This window comes from Bos javanicus, chromosome 29 (assembly GCF_032452875.1).
Source record: "Bos javanicus breed banteng chromosome 29, ARS-OSU_banteng_1.0, whole genome shotgun sequence".
Lineage (NCBI taxonomy): Eukaryota > Metazoa > Chordata > Mammalia > Artiodactyla > Bovidae > Bos > Bos javanicus.
In genome coordinates, this window is record NC_083896.1 from 2,568,769 (window position 1) to 2,595,346 (window position 26,578).

Here is a 26,578-nt window from a genome sequence, read left to right on the forward strand (position 1 = left end):
ATGTGTTTACTCTGACTTTATAAATGTGTTTACTCTGATTTTGTCTATCATTACTTCCAGACCATTAACTCTATGGACGTGAGGACTACACTCCAATTCCGTTACTATCTCACAACCAGGCCCACTGGAGAGGGAGAAAACAGTGGTAGGCGGGCCAGCACCAGGGAGGCTCCTACGTCTGCTCTCTTGTCTTCTAGGAAGATGCAAAGGAGCCTCCGAGGGGCCAGGATTAGGGTGAGACCAGCAAGGGACCTGTCCCAGTTATGAAACTTAAGTGGGTGCCCAAAAAGCCACCATAGTCTAGACAGACACTGCCCTAAGGCAGCATTTTTAATGATAAAGTATCAAAATTTGAAATAAAGACAAGATCGGTATTACTGATCGCTCCTTCAACAACAGGCTGCAGTATGGTGAGGCATGGCATAGCTCTTGAAACATTTTTCTGGTCCTTACAGCTCAGGACAAAAAGAACCTGCTATTTGGTTTCTGGGTGACTTCACAATGTATCTGCAGGGCAGTGGTGATGGCTTCTCAGGAGGGGCATTCCCTCCGTTATTCACAGAGAAACATGAAGTTTCCCATAATGTAACCATGGGTGTGTGTGTGCTAAGGTGCTTCAGCTGTGTCTGGCTCTTGCAATCCCATGGACTGTAGCCCACCAGGCTCCTCTGTCCATGGAATTCCCCAGGCAAGAATACTGGAGTGGGCTGCCATGCCCTCCTGTAGGTGATCTGCCCCACTCAGGGATGGAACCCAAGTCTCTTGTGTCTCCTGTGCTGGCAAGCGAGTTCTTCACCACTAGCATCACCCAGGAAGCCCTATGTACCTATAACACAATGCTTTACCTTTACAACATCCATAGCACGTATCTAATGAGGGGAAATACTGGGTGCACGCGTCCTGTGTGTGAATGAGCGTGTTTCTGCAGGTGTAAAGGTCCCTGCCTCGCAGTGTGATTCTACATTTCATCTATTTGTCTCACTAGCAGTGGTTCTTTGGATTGGTAGCAAGCACGCTCTGTATCATGGGACCTTAAATACAGACAGATGTACTTTCTAATACTGTTTTCAGACAGTTGTCAATTTCACATGCATGCGCTCTTGCCTGCTAAAAGATCACTGTTAAAAAAGTGAGATCCAAACCCACAAACACTCCCAGTAAGGCCGCAGCACTCCCAACCCATCCATTTGTGTGATTCTGACAGCTGCGTAATTAGTCCAGCCCTGCCGCCTGCCTGTGGGTCGGAGTCGGACCCGTGCTGAACACGACAGTGAACAGACCGGTGCTGTGATTCAGCAGAGACCTGATTTCCCAAGTGTCACCTCCCTTTGAAACACATCACTCATTCACTAGAAAATAAGAGCACAGCAACAAGTGCCGGGGAACAAACACGAGCTTAATTATCTGTTCTCCCTTTAATGTGTGGATTCAGTATTTACGCTTCCATTTCTCAAACCTCTGAAAGAGATTCAAAATCCATTTCCCAGGACTCACTTTATAGAGCACTGCTAAAATTCAGCTGTGCCCAAGAATCCAAGACAGGCATCACTGGAGGCAAAACGAGGACAGAGAACAGCTGCTTTTCAAAGTTGGCTGATAAGTAGGTCTCTGGCAGCAATAAACCCTGGGCTAAAGACAAAACAAAGCAAAACATATTTTTTCTTTGTCTTGCACTACCGTAGCTCTTCTTGTTTAGTATCATAATTTGAAGGAGCTCCAGGCTTGCAGACCAGGCATGCAAAGTTCAAGATCAACCAGCATTTGAAGCAACTGCAGAAACACATCCCTGCACCAGCCAGCTTCCTGTTCCTGATCCTCTGGACCGCCTTGGAAACGTGGGTTTGATGTTTCACCAGAGAAATGCATGGTGACATCACACCAGTGTTGGCTGTTCCCCAAGTTGAGCAAGTGAGGCACTCGCTCTCCCCTCAAATGAGCAGGAAGGCAATGAGACCCCATCTGCTAGAATTTGAAAAGGTTTGACCAGAATGATCCGTGTAGTACTTTTGGTTCATTCCATCATCAAATACTTCCAAGCCCGTCCTCTATTCCAGGAGCAGACAGGGAAGTTAGAGAGCATTTCCAAGAACAGGAGGAGCTTATTCAACGGAAGCTGACAATAGCACAGAAGATGGCCACGCATGGTGTTCTGCGGCGGACTCTGAAGACGACTCAGGCTCAGAGGCGCACTGTGGTTTCTCCAGGCTGCAGAGCCGGCCAGGGGAGGGAGTCAGACCCCCAAAGCCCCCTGCACGTTTCCTGATTCAACGCTCCTCACCTCCTCAGCACTATGGGAGAAGCTGTCAGGACCAACTGACCCCATGGGCGACGGGGTGCTCGGAACCCTCCACGTGCATAAAGCAGGTTCTGAAGCCGCAGGCTCTGCCGGCGGAGCACGCACCCTGCGGCGCAATCACGCGCCAGCGCCACCCCATTCAGGCATCCGTCCTCGCCTGGCTGCGCTCTAACAGGTCCGTGCCCTGCTCCCGGACAGATGGAGCCATGCCCCAGCACACTCCTGCACAGAGGGTCACAGGACTGAAACAGAGGACAGTCTGCACGTCAAGGTTGTCACCAATGTCATCTTAATATGGGGATCTGTAACCAACTGTCTCAACACTTTATGATAAATAGTTGCAAATGCTGCTTCAATTCAAATGTAGCGAGCAGTCATCAAGGGCCTGCGCTTGGCCCCCAGAAGTCAGGCGCAATGCTGGTTGATGAATTTTGCTGAATGAAAGCCATGGGCTAAAGGCTGATGGAATCGCAGTGCAAGGACTCCTGTGTCCTCCTTGAGCCGGGCTCAGCTGTCCGACAGCCTGCTCAGAGCCCAGGCCGTGCAAAGCGATGCTGCCGCTTGTCAGTTCCCCCGGCAGGGCATCACACCGTATAAAAGCCCAACAGGTAAGACACCTCTGGGAAGCCAATGAAAACGATCTTCCAAAGGACAGTCATAATGGCCCGCACCACTTAGGGTGAGGGACACAGACGAAAAGTCTCTCTGCTGTGGCTGGGAAGGGCAGTCAGAAAAAAGGGGGTGCAGAGGCAGTACTGAATTTCTCAATTTTCATGGCAAAATACAGAAAACAAGTTCGACCTCACACATATGATCTTTCTTCCCTACTGAGAAAGTGGTGTAAAAAAATATACATTACTGATTCTGGAAACTAAAAAATATATATATTCCTTAAGAAGAAATCAGACAAATGAACTTATTTACAAATCAGAAACAGACTCACAGACTTAGTTGCTGAGGAGAAGGAATAGTTAGGGAGTCTGGGATGGGCAGACTGCTAATATTTAAAATGGATAACCAACAAGGACCTACTGGAACTTGCACATGGAACTCTGCTCAGTGTTATATGGCAGCCTGGATGAGAGGTGAGTTTGGGGGAGAAAGGATACATGTCTACATATTGCTGAGTCCCCTTGAGGTGCACCTGAAATTATCACAACCTTGTTACTCAACTGTTTGTTGCTGTTTAATCGCTAAGTCATGTCTGACTCTTTTGCAGCCCCATGGACTGTAGTCTCCCAGGCTCCTCTGTCCATGGGATTTTCCATGGGATTTACCAGGCATCGAACCCATGTGTCCTGCATTGGCAGGTGGATTCTTTAAGGAAGCCCATTAATTGGCTATACTACAATCCAGAATAAAAAGTTTAAAAAAATTTTTTAAATAAAGAAAATGATTCCACAGAAAAGGCAACTATAGAAACCTACATAGTCAGGGACAAAGTGTACAAGTAAATGTCAGAACCTGGAAAGAGCAAGGGAAATGCTGCTTCCAAATATAGATTAATGGGCATTGTGGCATTTATTATTTATCAGTTAAGCCCTGTATGGTTCTACCCACTGCTTCAAATCCCTACGGCAAAAATACAATGAAATTCCATTAGTTAAAACAGAACAACCGAGCTGGAATAGCACAGTCTCATTATAACACTGTTTACCATGGGAGAAAAAGATTGGAAACCACCTAACAAGAGGCAGTGTTTGGGGGAAAACTGGGGATTTCCTTCTGGTCATAAGTAAGAGGCTTTGAAGGAGGAGGTGATGCTTTTTCTCTTACCTGTCTCTGTGAGAGGTAGGTACACTGCTGGCTTAATTCTGACCCAATGCTCTAATACGATGTTTCAGTTTGTTCATTATAATGTTGTTTAATCACTAAGTCATGCCCGACTCTAAGTCACGTGACCTGATGGACTGTAGTCTGCCCTCTGTCCATGGGACTTTTCAGGCAAGAATACTGGAGTGGGTTGCCATTTCCTGCTCCAGGGGATCTTCCCGCCCCAGGGATCAAACCTGTGTCTCCTGCATTGGCAGGCAGGTTCTTTACCACTGAGCCACCTGGGAAGCCCTATTTTAATGTATAATTATATTAAGTAGAGTGCTATTCTGGGAGGTCAGACTAATTTGGATGGCATCTCTTTAAAAATATATTTTAAAAATTGTATCTGGCTGCACTGGGTCTTGGCTGCAGCAGCACATGTCAGCTCTCAGCTGACCAGTCAGGATCTGGTTCCCTGACCAGTGACCGAATCTGGGCCTCCTGCATTGGGAGTGAAGAGTCTTAACCACTGGACCCCCAGGGAAGCCCTCTAAACAAGGTCCTTTTGATGATTTTTTTTTTAAGGCAAGGACATTGATATCCATCTATCAGCCATTCTCTTCCACTTCTCTGGGCAAGCAAGTTGGGCAGGCTCCTCACTGCAAAGGAACTCACATATAGCTACCAGAAGCTTTGAGGAGTGGTTACAACCACACACCTGCATGGCTAGCTTCTCAAAGCTCACAGGTCGAAGTCATACCAGGCCATCCATGTGGTATTCCCATATAAAACACTTTCATATTTCCTCTTGGCCTATTTGTATTTATATATCATATTTATCACCTACAGTGTCTACTTCAAGGATGTTTCCTGGATGCCCCCACTCACACAGCTTTTGGACCTTCTCTGACAGCTTGGGGCACAGGGTCACAGCCTCAAAGAGACAAGGGTTCCAGCAATGGGCAACACAGAGAAAGTCTGTGCTGCTAACAGAAGTTCTTTCTAGTCCTTATCTGCAGGATCTCCGGTTTGGCTTGCCTTGCCTGTTGTCTGTATCATATCCTTTACGCCATCTGCCCTCACTCTTAGATTTGCTTCCTGGAAGAGCCTTGCTCTTCTTCCTCCTCTGTCCAGGAAGTGGTGACAGTTCCACCTTGGCCCTCACCTCCTAGCTGCAGATCGTGACCATCCTCAGCGCTTTACACGGAGACCAACACTGGAAAGAGCTGCATGCTCTTTAGGCATAAGATAGTTTCATCATAGTGCTATTTGCCAAGGCACACGCACAGAAAAAGCACCAAATGCTCAGTGGTGGGTGTTGACTGAATGCATTACAGTGCATCCATACAGCAGAATAGTATGTAGTCATTAAGAAAGTATGAAGTCATTTGTTATTGAGAAACATTTATTAACAGATAAAAATTTACCCACAAATGATAAAAATAGGTTGTAAACAAGATGCATGGTATAATTCCATTTTTAGAAAATTCATATATGCACACAGCAAGACAAAGATATGAAGAGCTCTACATCAAAGTATTGAGTGAGTGAGTGAGTGAAGTTGCTCAGTCGTGTCCAACTCTTTGCAACCCCGTGGACTGTAGCCTATCAGGCTCCTCTGTCTGTGGGGTTCTCCAGGCAAGAATACTGGAGTGGGTTGCCATTTCCTTCTCCAGGGGATCTTCCCAACCCAGGGATCAAACCCAGATCTCCCGCATTGCAGGCAGACACTTTACCATCTGAGCCACCAGGGAAGCCCTACCACATTTATCTCTGAGTAGTGTGATCATGGATTTCAATGTTCCCCATCACTTTTTTCACTTTGCTTATTATTTTTATAATTTGTTTACTATCTGCAAATCAATTTCAAGATCCCAAACTAAGGAATGGAGCCAGAGTTTAGATCCTAGCTCCGTTTAGGTCATCTCACTCAAGAATTCATATTTTGTACCACCAGTCAGTTAACAGAACTTGTGCTGAATAGTAGCCCCAGTGAAAAACACCACACTCACAAAATGAAATTCTTTCCACCCAAACTCACGCCATATTCCCAAGCTGGCAGAAGCAAACTGTCAATGTTTTCCTCGATTTGATTTCCCAGATCACTGCCTACAGGAAGCCATGCTTCAGTCTGGAAAACATCAGCCCATGAATTAACAACATAATTACCACATGATATCAGCTGACACTGCACAGTAGTGAACAGGTGTCCTGGTAGAGTAAGATTAATGAAGTGACTGCAGCAGGAGCTTGTCAGAGCCACAATTTCTGGTAACAGAGAGAGCCATCATGTTGAAATTGCAGGGTCTGGATAAACTGAAAGTAGACTCAGAGAATTATCTTGACTCTCCCAGCCTAAGTTCAAACTATTCCCTGATTTTTAGAAAAGAAATGTTATAACCATCACATTTACAGAAAGGAAGAAAGTATTTTAACACCTCAGTGACAAAGATATTCAGAGATGTTCCTTGAAGCACATTCTCTTGCAGTAGTTGGTCTACAGCCATCCTACCATGACTACCCAAACTCAGCTTCCATTCAGATCCTGGAAGGTTGTGAATTCTTCAATGAAGAGCACACAGGGATCCCATGTTCTGTAACAGCATGGGTTCCAGCATTGAACACAACTCACAATGGTGGAAGATCAGTCAAAATTTCCTAACCTGACTAAGCCTTAGTTTTCTTATCTATACGATGAGGCAATTAATAGAATTGTAACAATTAAAAGAGATACTGAATATTAATAGGGCTTGGCCCATGAAAAACAAAGAAAGGTTGTCTATGACTATTATCAGCTATTTTCCATAAATACCTGTACACATACCTGCTTAAATTATACTGCATTTGAAATTTTTCTAGCCCGCAAAGACCAGAACAATGTTCCAGCAAAATACCTTTCTTTAAAATCACACATCCAACTGTCAGGCTTCCAGCACACTCAAGGGCCTACCCTAAGTAAAATTAAATGTTATGCTGACAAGGTTAAACGAGGTTTATGGATATCTTCCTGCTGATTTTCATTAACTCATGAAGATTTACCCAATCGTGCTCCCTCTCCATTGGGAAAACTTGATACTGGAGCTGAATGCAGCTGAAACAATCAAAGAAACAGAAAATGTGTGCCTACAGGTCTCTTATCAACTGATCTGCATTCCAGATGAGTTGACGGGAGTCAAGGAGAACTGGTCACACAGAACTCCTGGAAACAAGCTCAGGGAAGGCTTTCCCGCTAAGGCCATCCTGGGAAGGACCTGCACCATCCAGAATAGTGGCCACTGGCCACATGCGGCTACTGAGTTGTTGATATGGAGCCGTCTGAACTGCAGAATGTTTAAGTGCAAAATACGTGCTGGATGTTGAAGACTGAGTAGGAAAAAATGGTAAAATGTAAAGTATCTTTAAGAAGATATTTTAATATAACTTTTATTTTTTAATATTAATATACCTAGTAGGTTAATAAGTGAAGTGAAAGTGTTAGTCATTCAGTCATCTCTGACTCTTTGTGACCCCATGGACTGTAGTCCACCAGGCTCCTCTGTTCATGGAATTCTCCAGACAAGAATGCTGGAGTGGGTTGCCATTTCCTATTCCAAGGGGTCTTCCCAACCCAGAGGTCGAACCCAGGTCTCCTGAGTTGCAGGCAGATTCTTTGCTGTCTGAGTCACCAAGGAAGCTCAGTAGGTTAGTAGAATCTATTACTAAAATTATTTTCACCTGAGGTTTTTTTTTTTTTTTTTTGCCCATTTAACTAGAAAACTAAAAATCACATAGTGTGGTTGTCTATCTGTTGGATCTATTGTCTATCTATTGGGTAGTGCTGATTCAGACCATGAGGTTCACAAGTCATACATGGTGTACACATTTTGTTTCCCTTAAATGGGTGATCGTTTATCAGACAGTTAATATGTGTTACAGTGAAACAAAATTGGGATAGGCAATAAAATAATACCTTGGACAAGAGTCCCCGTCAATAAACGTTAGCTCTTTATGTATAATTCTTATGTTGAATAAGCAAAAGTGAGTTGAATAAATTAAAAAGTAAAAGTGTAAGCTGAAATAAGAAAAAGTTCTTTGGCCCAAGATTTCTCTGAGCCACTGCTCTACTTTATATGAAATTTCAAACTCAAAAAAGATATGTGGCTAGTGTTTTTCAGACTCATTTGATCACATCATTTGTATCCTTTCTTTCTTTTTGAGTGCCTTAAGGGACTTTTTTTTTTTTTTTTAATATTTTGGGACTCTAGTCTTTATTTGGACTGCAAAGAGACAAAAATGATGAATCTTCCACTTAGAACCAGAGAACCTGAAATTTGATTAGCACAATTAAATAATCCAAAGAAAGTGGAAATGACATTTTGCCAGGCCTAACATACACAGTACACTGTGGTACATAATAAATAATCAATTTATAGCATTTGTTTTTATTAGTGAACAGGATGAAAAGCAGCATTTGAGCAATAATTTGTCTTACTCTGACTGATTCACTGAGTCCAGGCTCTAAGGATATCTTTTGATTAATTTCTTAAACATTCACATCTTCTCAAAGCTGATTTCATTCTGGGTGAGAAGACAGCTAATGAGCAGTAATGTGAGTAGTAGTTGGTAGAGATCAACAATAAAACAAGGACATCAATTTAGGGTTACCACAGTGGATGTTTATAGGGAAGTTATCATCTGCCCTCTTGTTAGTTATTTCCATCAAAGAACTAGTATGTGCTTGTCTGCTTTAGCATTAACTGAATCACAGTGTACAGGTCATTACAGCACCACCCCTGTGGGTACTTGTTCCCATCACAGCACTACAGCAACCTTTACATGCTTTTTAGAAAATCTCTTCTCTGCTGTAATCTTTTTTTTAAAATATCTAAACAGTAGTGCTTTATTGGTAAAAGGTTAGTTTCAATGGACACAAAATTGCTGTGTAAAATAAGTTTTCAAAATACATTTTTATAGGTAAAGTTTTATCTCTTAGTAAAAGAGCGATTATCTATTAGCAAAGGTATTTAGATTGGGGCAGCAAAACAAAAGGGGGTTTGAAAGCGTAGGTCCACCCACGCCCATGCATCCATCAGGTGGCACCTGGCACTAAGTAGACTATATCGGGCTTACTACCTCTACCGCTTTCGAGTACTGCCACCCCGCCCCCTTTTTAAATGACAGCTTTTACTAGCATAGTTGATAAATGCCAAAATAACCCAAATAACTGGTCCTGCAGGGAGGTACCCTAAAGTCATGGAACACTTGGTTAAACCTGTACACTGCACCTAAAGCTATGGCTCTGACCGCTCGCAATCAGGCAGCAGTACAAGGGCGGTCAGGAGAACACCAGACGGCCTTCTGCAGCACACCTGGCCGGCTGTCACCATCTCCCTCCCTGCCTGGGTGGCCTCAGCCCTGGAGCTCAGCGCTTCTCCACGTCAGCCCCCGGGCTCTAGTGGGATGAGAACGCTGAGCCAGCACCCACCCACTCCAGTCTCCTTCCATGTGTCACTTCTGGGGACTGATCAACCGCAGGGCAAGGAAACCAGCCAGCACAGTGACAGCCGTCAGCCAGCCCACGGAGCAAGTCTGAAAGAGCCTTCACTCTCAAGCCACCTATGGATAAGTCTGTGTAACATGTAAGGAAGGAAACCATGGTGGCTAAAAATGGATGGGACAGGCCACACACTGCTGTCTGCCTGAAAACCATTCAGGACGGGATCAGTCCAAGTGAAGCCAAACCAGGAGTTAAAAAAATGACCTCAGAATTCAAAGACTTTTTAAAAAACTCACCCCAACAGCCTGTTTGTGAAAAAGCTATTTAAGTATAAACATGTATCTAATTAGACTTCTTTTCATTTGGTAAACAGATAATGTGCAGATGAATTAAGAGTATGGAGTTATAGCAGCAAAATTGGTTTTACATGCTGTGCTCAGACAAAAGCAAGGCAGGGAAGCAGGTGCCAGGGCTTGGTGAGAAATGGCCTCATACCCAGGCAGCTTGTCCTTCTGTGTTCATGTCTCTACTGCTCAGGAACATTCTCAAAAATCTGAATGTTCTGGAAGTAAATCATGATTAGTCGGTTAGGCCAGTCAAACCAAATTCACCTACTAACTATATGTGCTGACTGGTCCCTGGGAACCAATGCCAGTGTTAGTGGTTACTTCAAGTGGAAGAAGAAGGAAGATGGACAGTTCACTTCACAAAATATCAAGTATAACATCACAATGTAATGTAAATGTTAAGGTACTTCATACAAAATAACACATCAAAAGTTAAAAAAAAAATAAATACATTCTCAGGCACAGGCACTATGAAATGTGGACAGGCACCCCTCCAACAGTCTTGCAAATATGCAGCTGTGTTACTCATGGGAATATTTATCTTGCAAAGTGTTTCCTCACACGTGCTGCCCGTGGATCTTGCCATCACTGTCGCTGCCCTGCAGCTACAGCTGCCCCTTCATCGAGGTGATCATCTCTTGCATGTGGTGGAACTCAGCTTCCTTTTCCAGAAAAATCTGGTCTTTATTCATGTCCTCATTTTCCACCTTTCTGCCACCTCTCTTGAGCCTCTCTGATCAGAAGTTCTCATAGTGAAGGTCCTGGGTCACCTCTTGGAGATCCTGCACGTGAGTGATGAGCGTCGTCCTCAGCTTCAGAAAGTCCTTGTGCTCCAGGTTCTCCACCTCCAGGATGCCCCAAGGGTAGAGGCGGCCTCTGACCTTCTTGCCTTGGGCTTCAATCAGCTGATTGGATCCAACCACAGAGAAAGGGATGCTGCTCTTGAGAAGTCTAGTCTGCTCTTTGAAATCTTCATCTTCACCAGACTCTGCATCAGGTAAGTGATAGATTCTGATGTCATGTTTCTCGATTTCATCCAGAATCCTTTTCTTCAGGTGCTCCTGCTCCTTCAGTGTGCGCATGTAGCCTTTCTCAACGACAGGCACAGTGTTCACCTTGCTGTGTATTGCCTTCACAAACGCAACATCCAACGGCTGAAGTCTGTGTCTGAAAGGGGAAATGAGGTAAAAGCAGCAGTGCACCCTGTTACTGATGATGCGCCTCTGCTCAGACCACTCTCATCCTGCAGGCACTGTTCAAACTGCCATCGATGTAGGAGATGACTGTTTTAAAGCAGTCCCTGCAGTTGATGGTGTTCCCGAAGCCCGGTGCGTCCAGCATGGTCAGACGCAGCTTGATCCTTGCTCTTCAGTTTCAACAGTTGAAGCCTCAATTTGAAGAGTTCTTGCAATTTTCTTTGCAGCTCCAGGTAAGACTCTTTCTGGGTAGAGGTCAGTCAGCAAGATGAGGTTTATGAGCATCGATTTTATGAGACCCAATTCACCGACCACCACTAGTGTGAATTCAAAACCTTTTTTCACTGATTTTCGATGAACTTGATTTGGGAAGGTTTGCAAATCCAACATATCCAGGAGTTTCTGGATTTATAAATGGAGTTGGTTGTTCCTTAGACATTTTTAGCAAAGTTTCGTCAATCGCGGACTCACCAGAGAACTAAGACCGACTGACCATGTGCAGTGCACCCGCCCAGCGCCCACCCTTGGCTGTAACCTTTACCAACCACCACTTGGTAAAGTTACTTGGTTGAGTTACTGATCAACCCATCCTCAGTGGCAAAGATGTCTATGATGCTCTTCACAAAGACTAAGGACTTTCATTGATCTTTCTCTGCCTCTTGGCAGAGATTCCCAGGGAGCTTCCCAGGCGGCGCCAGTGGGAAAGAACCCACCTGCCAATGCAGGAGACATGAGACGAGGGTCATCCCTGGGCTGGGAGATCCCCCAGAGACAGAAATGGCAACCCACTCCACTGTTTTTGCTGGAAAATACCATGGACAGAAGAACCTGGTAAGCTACAGTGCATGGGGCAGCATTGAGTCAGACAGGCTGAGTGACTAAGCAGTAGGAGCACAGACTACTAGACGCCTTGATCATTTCCTTGAAGGTGTGTATATCACTGTAAAATCTGTGTTCTTACAGCTAGAAGGATATCCTACCGACAGATACTATCACTTGCATTCTTTTTGACAGCAGTTCCAACACTGTGAAATAAAGATCAGAATGAGTCTAGAGGAAGCACACGCCCTTTACAAGAGCTCAGCCACAGAGAGTATGTACAGATAGAACCCTAATACGCATCAGCTGAGACCACACCTACAGTCTGCCTAGACAGACAGAAAGTGAAAGTGAAGTGGGTCAGTCGTGTCCGACTCTTTGCAACCCCATGGACTGTAGCCCACCAGGCTCCTCTGTCCATGGGATTCTCCAGGCAAGAATACTGGAGTGGGTTGCCATTTCCTTCTCCAGGGGATCTTTCTGACCCAGGGTTAAACCCGGTCTCCTGCATTGCAAGCAGACGCTTTAACCTCTGAGCCACTAGGGAAGACCCAGACAGACAGAACCGCATCCTAATGGACTGTTCTCCTTCCCCCTCTCTCATTTGTCCGTCAGCCTAACTATCTATATACATTTAAAGACAATTGCTGAGAAAACAGTGCTATAAAGAGTCAGAATTGTTTGGAGAAATGTTTAAAAAGACATATGTTCAAAATATTCCTTGCCCATTTTTCAGGCAGGAACTTGTGACCAATTCATACTAGGCACTTTCACAGCTTAGGAAAAGAAAATACACATCAACAATTACTGGGGTCTCAAAGTTTTTGTTGCAAAATTTAATGTAGCCTCCAACTAATTTTTTTTCTCCCCTATAAAGAAGTTTTTTTTTTTTTAAGTTCTCACCCCTGTTCATTAATTTGGTTGCCAATCATTCACATCCCTCTACTTCACATGATGGATACTACCAAGAAAAATAAAAGGAAAATGCATTATTAAATTTCAGAGAAGTAGCGATATGCGTGTGATAAGAACATCCAAATACCACCAGGCTCACATAACTAATGCTCACTTCCCCTCATTCAAAAAGGGCTGCTTCTTGCCTCCTTTAATGTCTTTCATAAATTTGTTCTCCAGGGACTGCTGGCTGCTGTTAATTACACATATCAACTCCCGCTATGCCAGAGGAAACTTAATTATTCTAATTTTCAAGGTCATAGAAATATCCAAAGGTGCCAGTTTGACAGTCCAAAGAATATCCGAGCTCAAGGGAATCAGAAGCAGAACTTGCCGTGGAAGGCTGCTTACACGCTTATCCACAGAGCAGTGCAGGGTTGCTAGCTTCCCAACCGGAATTAAATTGTTCAGGACAAGCTACCCTCGAGTGACCGGCCAATGACCCTGGCCATAAATAGGAAACATTTCTTTGCAACATGTGGGAGGGCAGTTTTCTTTCTAGGGTCCTTCAAAGCTGCAACTTCTTTCCTATAGGCAAGAGTTTACCTTTGCAAAACCACTTAAACCTTCTTGCTTAACCACTGAGGTTTCGGCCATGAAGACAGAAAAGAGAGAAAGAAAGGAAATGCTCTGCAGAATTTCAAATAAAAGTTGTTCTACAGTTTCTCGGAAAAAGTAACTCCAGAGTAGATTTCCAGAAACTGACCAGCAAGAATCAGAATCCTGTTTTAAATCGTCCTGATTTCTTGAGGAATCCTTAACTGGAAGCCCAAGATTACTGGATTTTCATTATTGTAATTAAAAGATGAGTTTCTAACAATGCACATCTATCTGGATAATAATATGTCAAGGGAACATAACATAAAAAGTGAACACACTTTCAGTTTAGCAAAAGATATTTTAAGCTCCAGAGTAATTTTAAGTGGTAAATTTTAAGTGGTATCTAAGTGGTAAAGAACCTGCCTGCCAATGCAAGAGACAGAAGAGACTTGGGGTAAATTTCTGGGTCAGGTGATCCCCTGGAGGAGGACATGGCAACCCGCTCCAGTGTTCTTGCCTGGAGAATCCCATGGACAGTGGAGCCTGGTGGGCTGCAGTCCTTGGGGTTGCAAAGAGTTGGACACGTCTGAAGCAACTTAGCTCACATGCATGTAAGTACAATTCTGGGATTTCATGGCTTCTGGAATATAACTTCTTATTCACTGGAAGTAGATTCTAAATTCCCATGTCGAGTTCTGCTTATAAGATTTACCTTTTTCCTCCTATTTTCCAAGTCTTGCTGCTGCTAATTGCTTCCAGCCCTGTGTGGTTCATAAAGCCTTTCAGTACCCAGAGGCTGTGACACTATGTTTCCTCTAGGGCCTTTATATAGCTCATTCATAAAGATCTTCCAGGAAGCCTCCTAGTGGAAATTGCACCCATAAATCCCTCCACCATCACCCACCCCTCCCCACAAAGCCCCAAGGAAGCCGAGGTCTGAACATGAACACAATTTGAGAGCAAGTTCTCACCCCTGCAGGATATTGTGTAAGCTGTCCTTAAAGAAGATGCCATTCAGCTATCTAATGCCAAAAGTTTAAAAAATGCAATTCAAAATGTAAATAGTAAGCACCATGATAATCACACGGGGAAGAAGGGAATTTAAAACAATAAAACGTTTCAAAACATTTACTGGGTCCTCAGCTGGCCTGTCAAAGCTGAGAACATCAGGTCAGGCAGGAGGTATATAGATGGTTGTCACAGTCCGTTGGTGCTAGGGCAGCATTCCTCTCTGGCTAAGGAGCTGGCATTGCTGGGCAAGAGATGGCATGGGGAAGGAAAAAAAAGTGAAAGTGTTAGTTGCTCAGTTGTGTCCGACTCTTTCAGACCCAACAGACTGTAACCCACCAGGCTCCTCTGTCTGTGGAATTTACCGGGCAAGAGTACTGGAGTGGGTAGCCATTCTCTTCTCCAGGGCATCTTCCCAACCCAGGGATCGAACCTGGGTCTCCTGAATTGCAGACAGATTCTTTACTGTCTGGCCACTAGTGAAGATGATGGGGAAGAAAGCTGATAATCTGTGGTCTAAAAGCAAATTTCTCAGACGTGGGCTTTGGTGTACCAGATCAGTCAGTTTGGAGGGAAAGAGGTCTAGTGGCCAGGAGAATTTCATGAGAAGAAAGTGACCCATATTATGGAAGATAAGCCCACTAGAATTTTCAACAGAGAGTTAACAACAAAAGCAGAGGCAGCAAAATTAAAGGAGAAAAGACCGACCTATTCTTCTTGGACAGTTTATGTAAAATTATGCTTTGGATTCTAAAGGATGAATGACCTTTTACAGCTCTTTCCTATGTCAAGATTCCAATTTTTCCATGTGGAGAAAATCTCTGACTCAGCCTAAGGTAGGAGAGTGAAAGGATTGTATTGAAATTTCAGCTCCACTGCTAAGGAGCGGTTGAAGCCTTTTGCAAGTTACCGAGTTTCTCTGTGCCTTGGTTTTGTCATCTGAACTTTACCCTACACTGTTTTCACGGGGACATATTTTCCCAAAACACGCTCCTATGGCCTCTCTCTAACACTTGACTCATTTCATTCATCTCCAGTTGGAGTGACACGTGGTTAAAGCACACTGGGAAGAAAACTGGACACACTCCATTCAGCTCCACACCCTTCCTCCTGAAACTGAGCGGTCCACAGAGAGGGCCTTGGACACTGCTGGGGTCAGGGGACCAGGTAAAGAAGCTTCCACTGCGTTTGGGACCGGCGTGTTCAAGTCCTGAATCTGGGGTTCATTCTTTGGAAGCTCGTTTGGCTCTGATAGTAACCTACATCAGTCACCTTAGCATCTCTACAATGAAGATGATATCCTGGCCTCCATCTTTGCTCTTTTATTTCCCAAACTGTTCAGAATTCAGGCTGAGAGGGGCAATGCTCTTTCGTGGTCTCTCTCAGGTATCCCCACCAATCTGCAGCCTAGAGATCAGGTTGGTGTGGAGAGTGAATGAGGCAGCATCTGAAACCACCTATCACAAAGTCCCATTCAGAGTCAGATTTCACAAAAAGTTGGCTGGATCAGAATCTTGCATCCTCTTACTGAACTGTTCACCTCCACACCAACAGGCCAGCCAGCCACAAGGATCTCCAGACTCAACACTAGCCTGGCACCTGCCTAGCCACATGCTGCCCTTGGGAACTATCCAGGCAGCAAAATCTGATCTTTGTAATATATCTTAGAGCAAGAGCACAAAAAACTTAACAACAGAATTCAGAGATCAGTGGCTCTAAATTGAGTTTGAAAGTGAAAGTGTTAGTCACTCAGTCATGTCTAACTCTTTGTGACCCCATTGACTGTATCCTGCCAGTCTCCAGATCCATGGAATTCTCCAGGTAAGAATACTGGAGTGGGTAGCCATTCTCTTCTCCAGAGGATCTTCCAATCCAGGGATCAAACCCAGGTCTCCCACACTGCAGGCAGATTCTTTACCATCTAAGCCACCAGGGAAGCCCACAAAGTGGGCTTAGTGACAAGTCAAATCCCAGAGACTGAATGAAAAGAGCTGGGGAGGAGGAAGTGTGAAAGCACAGCCCTGTTTCCACAGCCCGCTCTCAGCAGGCAACATGGACAATAAATTAAGGGCGGGGAGGGAGTCCAGCCCCACCAAATACTCCAGCTGTGGTTGAAGGAATCTATCATGGAGAATGAGAAAAGAAATTGGAATCCTGAGCAAACACATCTGCTAAAAACTAATTCATGTTCTAATCTCAGAAATGTGTGGAAGCGTAATTCCTGTTCTGCCTGCAATTATGTTCTGTACTGCCCAGGTCTATCGGAGTGCAGATTTTACATCTTAATGATTAGTTAGAAAGATGAACCATTCTTAATATAAAAAGTAACTGCCTCCATGACTTTAATTTAATAACAGAACAGGCTGAGGACTTATCATTCATAATGCTATACATTTTCCTGCCCCTAGAAAACAAGAAACCATCAAGAGTCACCTCTTAAGTGGAAAGGCACATAAATTCAGGTGCAATCATGGAAAAAAAGAGGGGAAGGAAAACTTGGCAAGAGCAAAACTAACCATTCAGCTCTCTACAGGTAGGTAGATTACAAAAGCTAACATTTACTGAATGCTTGTTTTTTGCCATATATTTTCCAAGCACTTTCATAAATTAATTTCCTTAATTTTCACAACAAACTTTGAAGGTAGGTGCTATTTTTACCCCCACTTCACAATTAAGAGAATCGGCCACAGTAAAGCAAAAAATCTTGCTCAAGGTCATATAACTAGTATGAGGCTGAGACAAGCAGCCAAACCCAGGCTATCTGGCCCCAGAATAAGTTTGTTCAGCCACCCACAAGCCCTCCCTCTGGCTCTAGAATGAGCCTTTAAAACTGCAAGCAGATGTGAACCTCATTCTGAATCCTGCCTACCTGTCAGTGTGTTTGCAAGATTACAGTCAGCCTCCACCCTCTATAAAGGTACCAGTGCTCTAGGCAGGCCTATCTTCCCCTCCTACTGCTCAAGAGATTAGCCTTGGATGAAAGGAGCCATTCTGGTTCTTTTCTTTCCACTCCTCCTTCCAGAAATGTTTCCACATCCCTGACTATAGGTCCTGGCTCATAGTGGATGGACATGCTTATATGAAGACACTTGCTCTGGCAACGCACACAGGGAAACCTTGCCCAGATTCAGCAAAAGAAGTGTGTTGTCTATTTCCAAATAAGACCAGGAAAACCTCACTCTGTGCTTTGTCCTCCTAGGACTATATAAAACTGTTACCTTGCTCTGTACAACTACTGTATGTCAGACTGGCCTCAAAGGAATTTTTGTTATAATACTGTTTAGCTGTTACCAGGCATTTAGTGGGCCAAGCTGAGACATCTGGAAGAACTCCACCTTAATTTTGTTATTTAATTGCCACCTGCAAGTAAATATTGTCCTCACTTTACAGAAAAGAAAACCAATTTGGGGGAGTTCAACGGTTTCCCCAAAGTGACTCAGGGAGCGAATAACAGAAAAAGAGTATTAGTCCAAGTCAGCCTGACTCTGAAATATGTGCTCTAAACTAACAATATAAATATATACATATATTACATTATATATATATGTATGTATATATATGAGTTCCCTGGTGGCTCAGATGGTAAAGCATCTGTCTGCAATGCGGGAGACCCGGGTTCAATCCCTGGGTCAGAAAGATACCCTGGAGAAGAAAATGGCAACCCACTCCAGTACTATTGCCTGGAAAATCCCATGGGTGGAAGAGCCTTGTAGGCTACCGTCCATGGGGTTGCAAAGAGTCGGACACGATTGAGCGACTTCACTTCTATATATAAATATATATTTTGTGTGTGTATGGAATTTCTAGCTAGAGAATATGTGAATAACAATTATTAGGCTACATGCAATAAACATTTATTTGCTACAAATTTCTTCTGCAGTATGTCAACCTGTGTAAATTTAGAGATGGGTTTTAGAGAGGATTCAGTTCAGTTCAGTTCAGTCGCTCAGTCGTGTCTGACTTTGCGACCCCATGAATCACAGCACGCCAGGTCTCCCTGTCCATCACCAACTCCCGGAGTTCACTCAGACTCACATCCATCGAGTCAGTGATGCCATCCAGACATCTCATCCTCTGTCGTCCCCTTCTCCTCCTGCCCCCAATCCCTCCCAGCATCAGAGTCTTTTCCAATGAGTCAACTCTTCACATGAGGTGGCCAAAGTACTGGAGTTTCAGCTTTAGCATCATTCCTTCCAGAGAAATCCCAGGGCTGATCTCCTTCAGAATGGACTGGTTGGATCTCCTTACAGTCCAAGGGACTCTCAAGAGTCTTCTCCAACACCACAGTTCAAAAGCATCAATTCTTCGGTGCTCAGCCTTCTTTACAGTCCAACTCTCACATCCATACATGACCACAGGAAAAACCATAGCCTTGACTAGACGGACCTTTGTTGGCAAAGTAATGTCTCTGCTTTAGTCAACCTCAAAAAGTTTACAGTCTCAATGATTTTAAAAGATAGGAGGTGCTGAACATGTGAAGACACAAGATTGCACATCCAAATGCATCACTCCAAGGACTATTTTCTGATATTTACTTTGATGACTACCTGGAACTATTCAAAACTACACAAAATATCTTTACATAAGTGAAAAACTGAATATAAAAAAATATGCTCCATTTGCAATGATTAAAAAAAACATCAGCAGGTTGAAGACTAAAAGATAGTAGGAAAACAAAAATAGTTTTCATATTAGGATGGGATTATGAATATAGCTTATGGACATATGGATATCCTTACAATTTAATACATAGGAAGAATTATTATAAAAACACATTATATTCAAGAAAATCATGGTGTATTAGTTTTTCGTAAGTGAAAATAAGAGAACTGTGCAGAGGCACCCCTTACTCTAAAAATATTTCTTGTGTAATTTCTGGTCTTTGATTAGGAAGCATGTTTGAAATATGATACTGGTTAGGAAACGTACACTCCAAAATCAGCTCAAAATTAAATATGCTGCTGCTGCTGCTAAGTCGCTTCAGTCATGTCCGACTCTGTGCGACCCCACAGACGGCAGCCCACCAGGCTCCCCCATCCCTGGTATTCTCCAGGCAAGAACACCGGAGTGGGTTGCCATTTCCTTCTCCAAAACTAAATATAAAAGAGAGTAAAAGAGACTGAAAAGGGGCTCACGGAGGAGTTGATGGGTAAGCTTAGGGGCAGTAGAGGGTATAAGTGTTAAGAGTGTACATAGGCTCTGGAGCTAAATTGCCTCTGCCACTTCCCAGCTGCAGGACTTAAGGTGACTGAGCTAACGTCTCTCTCCTAGCCTCGATGACCTCACCTGTAAAATGGGTACAGCAGCACATCACACAGGTTGTTTTGAGATGATGAACATAAGCATTTTTCATTCAAGACCCATGTCAGTTATTATTTTGACATTGACTTTCACTTGCCATAGACTTTTTCTTTTTTTCTTCCAACCTGATCTTGTTTGGCTGGGGAGCAATAGCTTTGTGTCAATGAAATGTTGCATGCATACATGACTATACATAACAGGTAAATTTCCCGAAGAGGTTGATTAGTGTATTCATAAGGAGGGATGATTAGCAAACAAATGGATTAGAAGTTCAATTTACACTTCAATTGTGAAACACATAATTTGTTAGCATCAGACCTTTTGCTCTAACTGCAGGTTTGAGAAAGAGAAAGTACTGATTAACCTCAGGTCATTACCACAAAACACCAAACTGCAAAATTCCACTCAGTTATGACCTAAATCAAATCCCTTAAGATTATACAGTGGAAGTGACAAATAGATTCAACAGATTAGATCTGATAGAGAGCCTGATGAACTATGGACAAAGGTTTGTGACATTGTACAAGAGGCAGTGATCAAGACCATCTATAAAGAAAAAGAAATGCAAAAAGGCAAAATGGTTGTCTGAGGAGGCCTTACAAATAGCAGAGAAAAGAAGAGTAGTAAAAGGCAAAGGAGAAAAGGAAAGATATACCCATTTGAACTTCCCTGGTGGCTCCGACGGTAAAGCATCTGCCTACAATGCGGGAGACCCGGGTTTGATCCCTGGGTCAGGAAGATCCTCTGGAGAAGGAAATGGCAACCCACTCCAGTACTCTTACCTGGAAAATCCCATGGATGGAGGAGCCTGGTAGGCTATAATCCATGGGATCGCAAAGAGTCGGACACGACTGAGCAACTTCACTTCACTTCACTTCACTTACCCATTTGAATGCAGAGTTCCAAAGAATAGCAAGGAGAGATAAGAAAGGCTTCCTCAGTGATCAGTGCAAAGAAATAGAGGAAAACAATAGAATGGGAAAGACTAGAGATCTCTTCAAGAAAATTAGAAATACCAAGGGAACATTTAATGCAAAGATGGGCACAATAAAGGACAGAAATAGTATGGACCTAACAGAAGCAGAAGATATTAAGAAGAGGTGGCAAGAATACACAGTAGAACTATACAAAAAAGATCTTCATGACCCAGATAACCACAGTGGTGTGATCAGTCACCTAGAGCCAGACATCCTGGATTGTGAAGTCAAGTGGGCCTTAGGAAGCATCACTCCCAGTGTCCTTAACACTTTCATCTTTGAACTATCTAATGATGGAAAAGGACACGGGGAAACAATCACAGATCAGAAACCTGAACAGGTTCCTTTGGTGGTGGAATTACGGTACCTTTTCCTTGCTGAAGACAATACATACATAATACATATATACATACACACATGTGCTGTGCTGTGCTGAGTCGCTCAGTTGTGTCCAACCCTTTGTGACCCCATGGATGGTAGCCTGCCAAGTTCCTCTGTTGATGGGGATTCTCCAGGCTAGAATACTGGAGTGGGTTGCCATTCCCTCCTCCAGGGGATCTTCCCAACCCAGGAATCAAACCTGGGTCTCCTGCATTGAAGGCAGATTCTTTACCAGCTGAGCTACCAGGGAAGCCCATACATACACACATACCTAGGAATAAATATTCAGCCATTCTTAATCTAAAATATCACCAGAATCACTCAGAGACAGTCTTAAACACAAACTCCTGCCCCCTGTCCTAGAACTCCCAGATTCATAAATCAAAATTTCTGTGAATCTCTATTTTTAAACAGATATTCAAATGACTGGAAAGATCAGTCATACTGGACTATTACTGGATCCTGTGGGATGACTTCCTTTACTCTGAGTAACAAGCTCCATAACCCAGACCCTGGATGTAGGATTTGTTATCCCTCCTGAAAGGAATCAGTTGGGGACACATCTGGGGGCAGACAGTGTAAATGGTGATTCTCGACCTAAACTGTATCAGAATCTTTGGGGAAGTCTTTGCAAAACACAGCCACTCACGTCCTCTCCCCTGCAATTCTGATTCTATTGTTCTGGGATGGTACCCTGAGTATCAATTAAGAAAAAAAATTCTAATGTGATTCTAAACACAGCCAGTTTTGACAGCTACTGATTTGAAACAGTACACTGGTTACTAGGGCTGCTATAACCAAGTACCATAGGCTGGGTGGCTGAAACAACACATCTTATTTTCTCACAACAGATTTTATTTCCAGAGGCAAAGAATTCTAAGATTAAGGTGTCAGCACTGCTGGTTTCGTTAGAAGCCCCTCTCCTTGGCTTGTAGATGACATTCTCCTCGTGTCTTCACATTGTCTTCCTGAAGTATTTGTCTATGTACAAATTTCTCGTTTTTTATAAAGTCACCAGTCAGATTGTATTAGGGGCCATCCTAACGGTCTTGTTTAAATTTAATTAGCCCATTAAAGACTCAATCTCCAAATATAGTCACATTCTGAAATACGAGAAGTTAGGACTTCAGTATATAAATATAAGTCAGCTACTAACAGTTTGTGACTTTTGAATTTTGTTGTGTATTATCAAAGTGACAGAACCTTTTCCTTGAAAGATAGAAGCCACTGAGCTACCTGGGAAGGGCTTCAGTTCTTCAGTGACCACTGATTTCCCCACAAAGCATCTTTGAGAAAGGAAAGGGGGTGTGGATTGACTCCTGCCATAATCAGGGGTCCTGAGCATTCTTATCTGATGTCTGTGAAACCGACTCATCCATTCTTAAAGAGCACTGTGCTTCTGTGAAAGTAATGTAAGCCATATTCTGCATTATTTTCCCCAAGAATAGTCCTTTAACATCATTAAAATATTTTTCTTCTTCAGAACCTAGCGGATATTTTCTGCTTTGACTGACCTGAACTCTAACAGTTAACTATGTTTCATTCATTCTTTGAATGGCACAATTTTTATTATATTTCTTTATCATATATTTCAATATAGCACTCACTCTGTGCAGAACCCTAGTTCAAGTCTTTTTACAAACAGATTAGCTCACATTGTAAACATCACACAGTACCTATAAAGCTAGGAATGTTGGATAGAAAAAACATCAGCCTTTGAATCAGAAGTTTAAGCTCTAGCTCTGTTACTTAAGCTCTGCTGCTAAGTCACTTCAGTGGTGTCCGACTCTGTGCAACACCATAGACGGCAGCCCACCAAGCTCCCCTGTCCCTGGGATTCTCCAGGCAAGAACACTGGAGTGGGTTGCCATTTCCTTCTCCAATGCATGAAAGTGAAAAGTGAAAGTGAAGTCGCTCAGTCATGTCCGACCCTCAGCGACCCCATGGACTGCAGCCTTCCAGGCTCCTCCATCCATGGGATTTTCCAGGCAAGAGTACTGGAGTGGGGTGCCATTGCCTTCTCCGACTTAATCTCTAGCTCTGTTATTTAAGCTCTAGCTCTATTACTTAAGAAAACAATGTCACACCAAAGAGTCAGTTTCCTCACTTGTGACATCAACTATCTCACTAACTCACTTTGTAAATTATAAAAGAATAAACTACTTGAGGGCTTCCCCGGTGGCTTAGACTGTAAAGAACCTACCTGCAATGCAGGAGACCTGGGTTTGATCCCTAGGTCAGGAAGATCCCCTGGAGGAGGGCATGACAACCTGCTCCAGTACTCTTGCCTGAAGAATTCTGTGGACAGAGGGGCCTGGCGGGCTACAGTCCATGGGGTCGCAGAGAGTCAGACACGACTGAATGACTAACACACTTTCAAATTACTGGAAGGACATCATTATGATCTTTTTCTCTTCTTCCTCATCCTTCCCTTCTTCCTAATTTCTTATTCACCTTCTCATTATCCCTTTTTCTTATTAATATTATTATAAGCCTATCACCAATAGCAGTCTGGAACAAGGACCTGAAAGAGAACTCACTGAGAAACAGTCATCTTCCCACACAGAATGAATTGGTTTCTTGCAAAAGCCCTTCAGGAAATAGCTCAGAACATAATGTTTTAGAACGAAAATAAAATACATGCTTTCTGCGAGGCTGGCCTTGGCGACTTGAAATATTAACTGGACAGTCCTCAAGTGTAAGAGACTGCGTGGCTATTCATCTCTGGTTTTCAACTTCTCTTCGCAGGGCCAAGTCAAGGATCCAAATCACATGCTGGCAACAATTCAAAAGAATCCAGGAGAATCAGAACGTTTCTATAAAAGCAATTTTTTTTTAAAAAAGCGTGCTGTGTTAAGTTCTTAGAACAAAACACATATGTCAGGAATTTTCTCAGTAGCTCCGTAAGCATCTGACAATACCGTGTGTGCCGTACACTTGGAGGACTTTCAGCTGCTGACATCACATCCCTGCTCCCCAGCAGCAGTGCCAAATTTGGAAAGCTTATTTTTAGAAACAATAAACTAGGAAGAACCTCTCTACTCTCAAAAGACGGATCAGCTGAATTGATTTTTCTCTCCCTGATTTAGATTTCAGAATTATATTTCCAGCTTTGAAAATACAAACAAGACATGAAACTATTCCTTGACAAAACTTTTAATATAGTTATGTTTACAAGTACAATAGAATCAAGACAGACACGAGAAGGATCAACTTTTGGCCAGTCCATCAAGAGACAACTATTGATTTGTGTTTGCCTATCACTGTAGACTTTTCAAAGGGCTTACATGTATCACACACTGTTACATTTGTGATCAGTAGCATTTCTTGGAAATACAAGGGAAGGCTTACCTTTGTTTCAGAGAATTCTAAAGATCATACATACACATCAGCCCAAAATCTCAGCTAATAGGTAGTATGGAAAAAAACTACACTATATAGTGTCCACAGATGTAGTTTGGGATTCATGATTACCTGCCAAGCTTCATCAGAGAAGGAGGACACATCAGCTTTTTGATTCAGTAGCATAAAAATATGGCCTCTCTGGGTACCAGAGCAGCAGGCGGATACAAACACATTAAAACACATTAAATGCAGGCAGTGGCACACGGTGAAAAGGAGCTTGACTGGGGTCCTATCTTGATTCCCTTTGCCATCAGCTTTGCAGAAAATGTCAGGGGTCTCTGCACCTGACTGCTGCTTTGTAAAGTGAGCTGCGTCTACACTTTCCAAGTAATTTTTGCTTCTTCAATGCAGAGAAAGTATGGACACAGCTATATTATATGTGCATGCATGCATGCATGCATGTGATTTCCCAGGCGATGCTGTGGTGAGGAATCCACCCACAAATGCAGGAGACGCAGGAGACATGGATTTGATCCCTGGGTCAGAAAGCACTCCTGGAGTAGAAAATGGCAACCCACTTCAGTATTCTTGCATGGGAAATTCCATGAACAGAGGAACCTGGTGGGCTACGGTCCATGGGGTCACAAAGAGTTGGACAGGACTGAGCATGCACCCCCACACACGTATGTATGCATGGATGGAGACATTGCACATAGCAGTCTGAATGCCACATGTGCCCACATAAACTTCTGAAGTGTTACACCTCAAAAGAAGGCCATTCACTTATTTCAGGGCTTCATTACCTCACAGAATCTCTCATGGAAGAGATGCACTGTTTTTTCCAAAACATATTACATCTAAAGTAAGCCCTGGTTCATGAATGTGCCTATAGAAGATGGTAAGTAAAAGAAGCTGAAAGTAAAAATAAGTCTCCGAGGGTTCCTTCTTGAATTTGCTCAAGTGGCTTCACATCCGAAACTGATGACGTTCTGGATAAAACACATCCCTCCAGGGTTCCCCATCTGCAGGGACTGGATCTAGAATTATTCAGTTGTTACTATTTATATTTAAAACCCTAACACAGCTCCACTTGTGTCTGTACATTAGTTAAGGAACAAAAAGAAGACAACCACTCTATAGTGGTTTAAACACAGATTCCCCTAAGAGGCACAAGATGCCATTTCGAGATTTAAATCAGCAGGACAGACAGCCAGTCCTCCAGGTTCTGATAGGGAACGATGAAATCAATCAAGCAGCTAAAGACCATTATTAAAGCTCGGCGGCACCCACTGTGGAATTTCCACTGGTCATATTCATCCTTCCCCATCTGGGGGTCAGCTGCAATTCACAGTCAGTGTTAAAATGCTTGAAGAAGTATTTATCATCTTCCAGGCACAATTTATTGCTTTTGATTATTCATTTTTCATTACTATGGGAAAACAAGATTAATTGTTTCAGAAGCAATTGCTTATATTAATCTTTCAAACACATGCTCCACGTAAAGCTCTGTCAGGGAAACATGTATAATTCCTGCTGCCAAAATGGCCATAGATAAAAGTAAAACAGCATGTAACAATAAGATTCTAGAGTCCATCTGGAGACAGAGGAACAGGCGCAGAGAAGATACAGGGTGTGGGCTTTCGAGAATGGGCGGGGTTTGGGGAACGCTGGAGAGTGCATTTATTAAAGCCAGCAGATGAATTCCATGAACATTTTAATTTCAATAGTCATTTAAATTAGCTCTTTATTTAACTGTGAAATTAGATTACTTCTCTGACTAACGTGCAGTACACTTATGAACTTAATAGACGACAAGGAGTGAGGCGGGAGCTACCATATCTTTGCATCCAAATAAATTGCCTCTTGGCACTGGGAGAGACTGGAAACAACCACCTCACTTTATCCAACAGGAACCTGAGATCCAGAAAAGTTGAGAGATGTTCCTGAGGTCACAGAGCTAGCGAACAGCAAAGCCAGAATTAGAAGCAACTTTCAGAGCAAGCCTATTCCATCAGACTGTTCAATTAATGCATATTTGGATAATTTGGGGTTATCCAATCATGAAAGCACAATCATGACTATGTTTTTGGTAAAATACTACTTTCCTTTCGACTGTCCCTCCTTACTGAAATTTTCCTTCACATTGACTGATTTCTAAGACACTGCATGGCAATCTACTCTGT

At 43.2% G+C, this 26,578-nt stretch overlaps 1 protein-coding gene and 1 pseudogene across 3 annotated transcripts in view; both read right to left on the reverse strand.

The window, feature by feature from the left end:
- The window catches only part of FAT3 (FAT atypical cadherin 3), a 641,657-nt gene that overhangs the window by 518,629 nt on the left and 96,450 nt on the right, over positions 1-26,578 (reverse strand). The window lies entirely within an intron of this gene.
- LOC133241754 (septin-2-like) lies at positions 10,205-11,601 on the reverse strand (annotated as a pseudogene).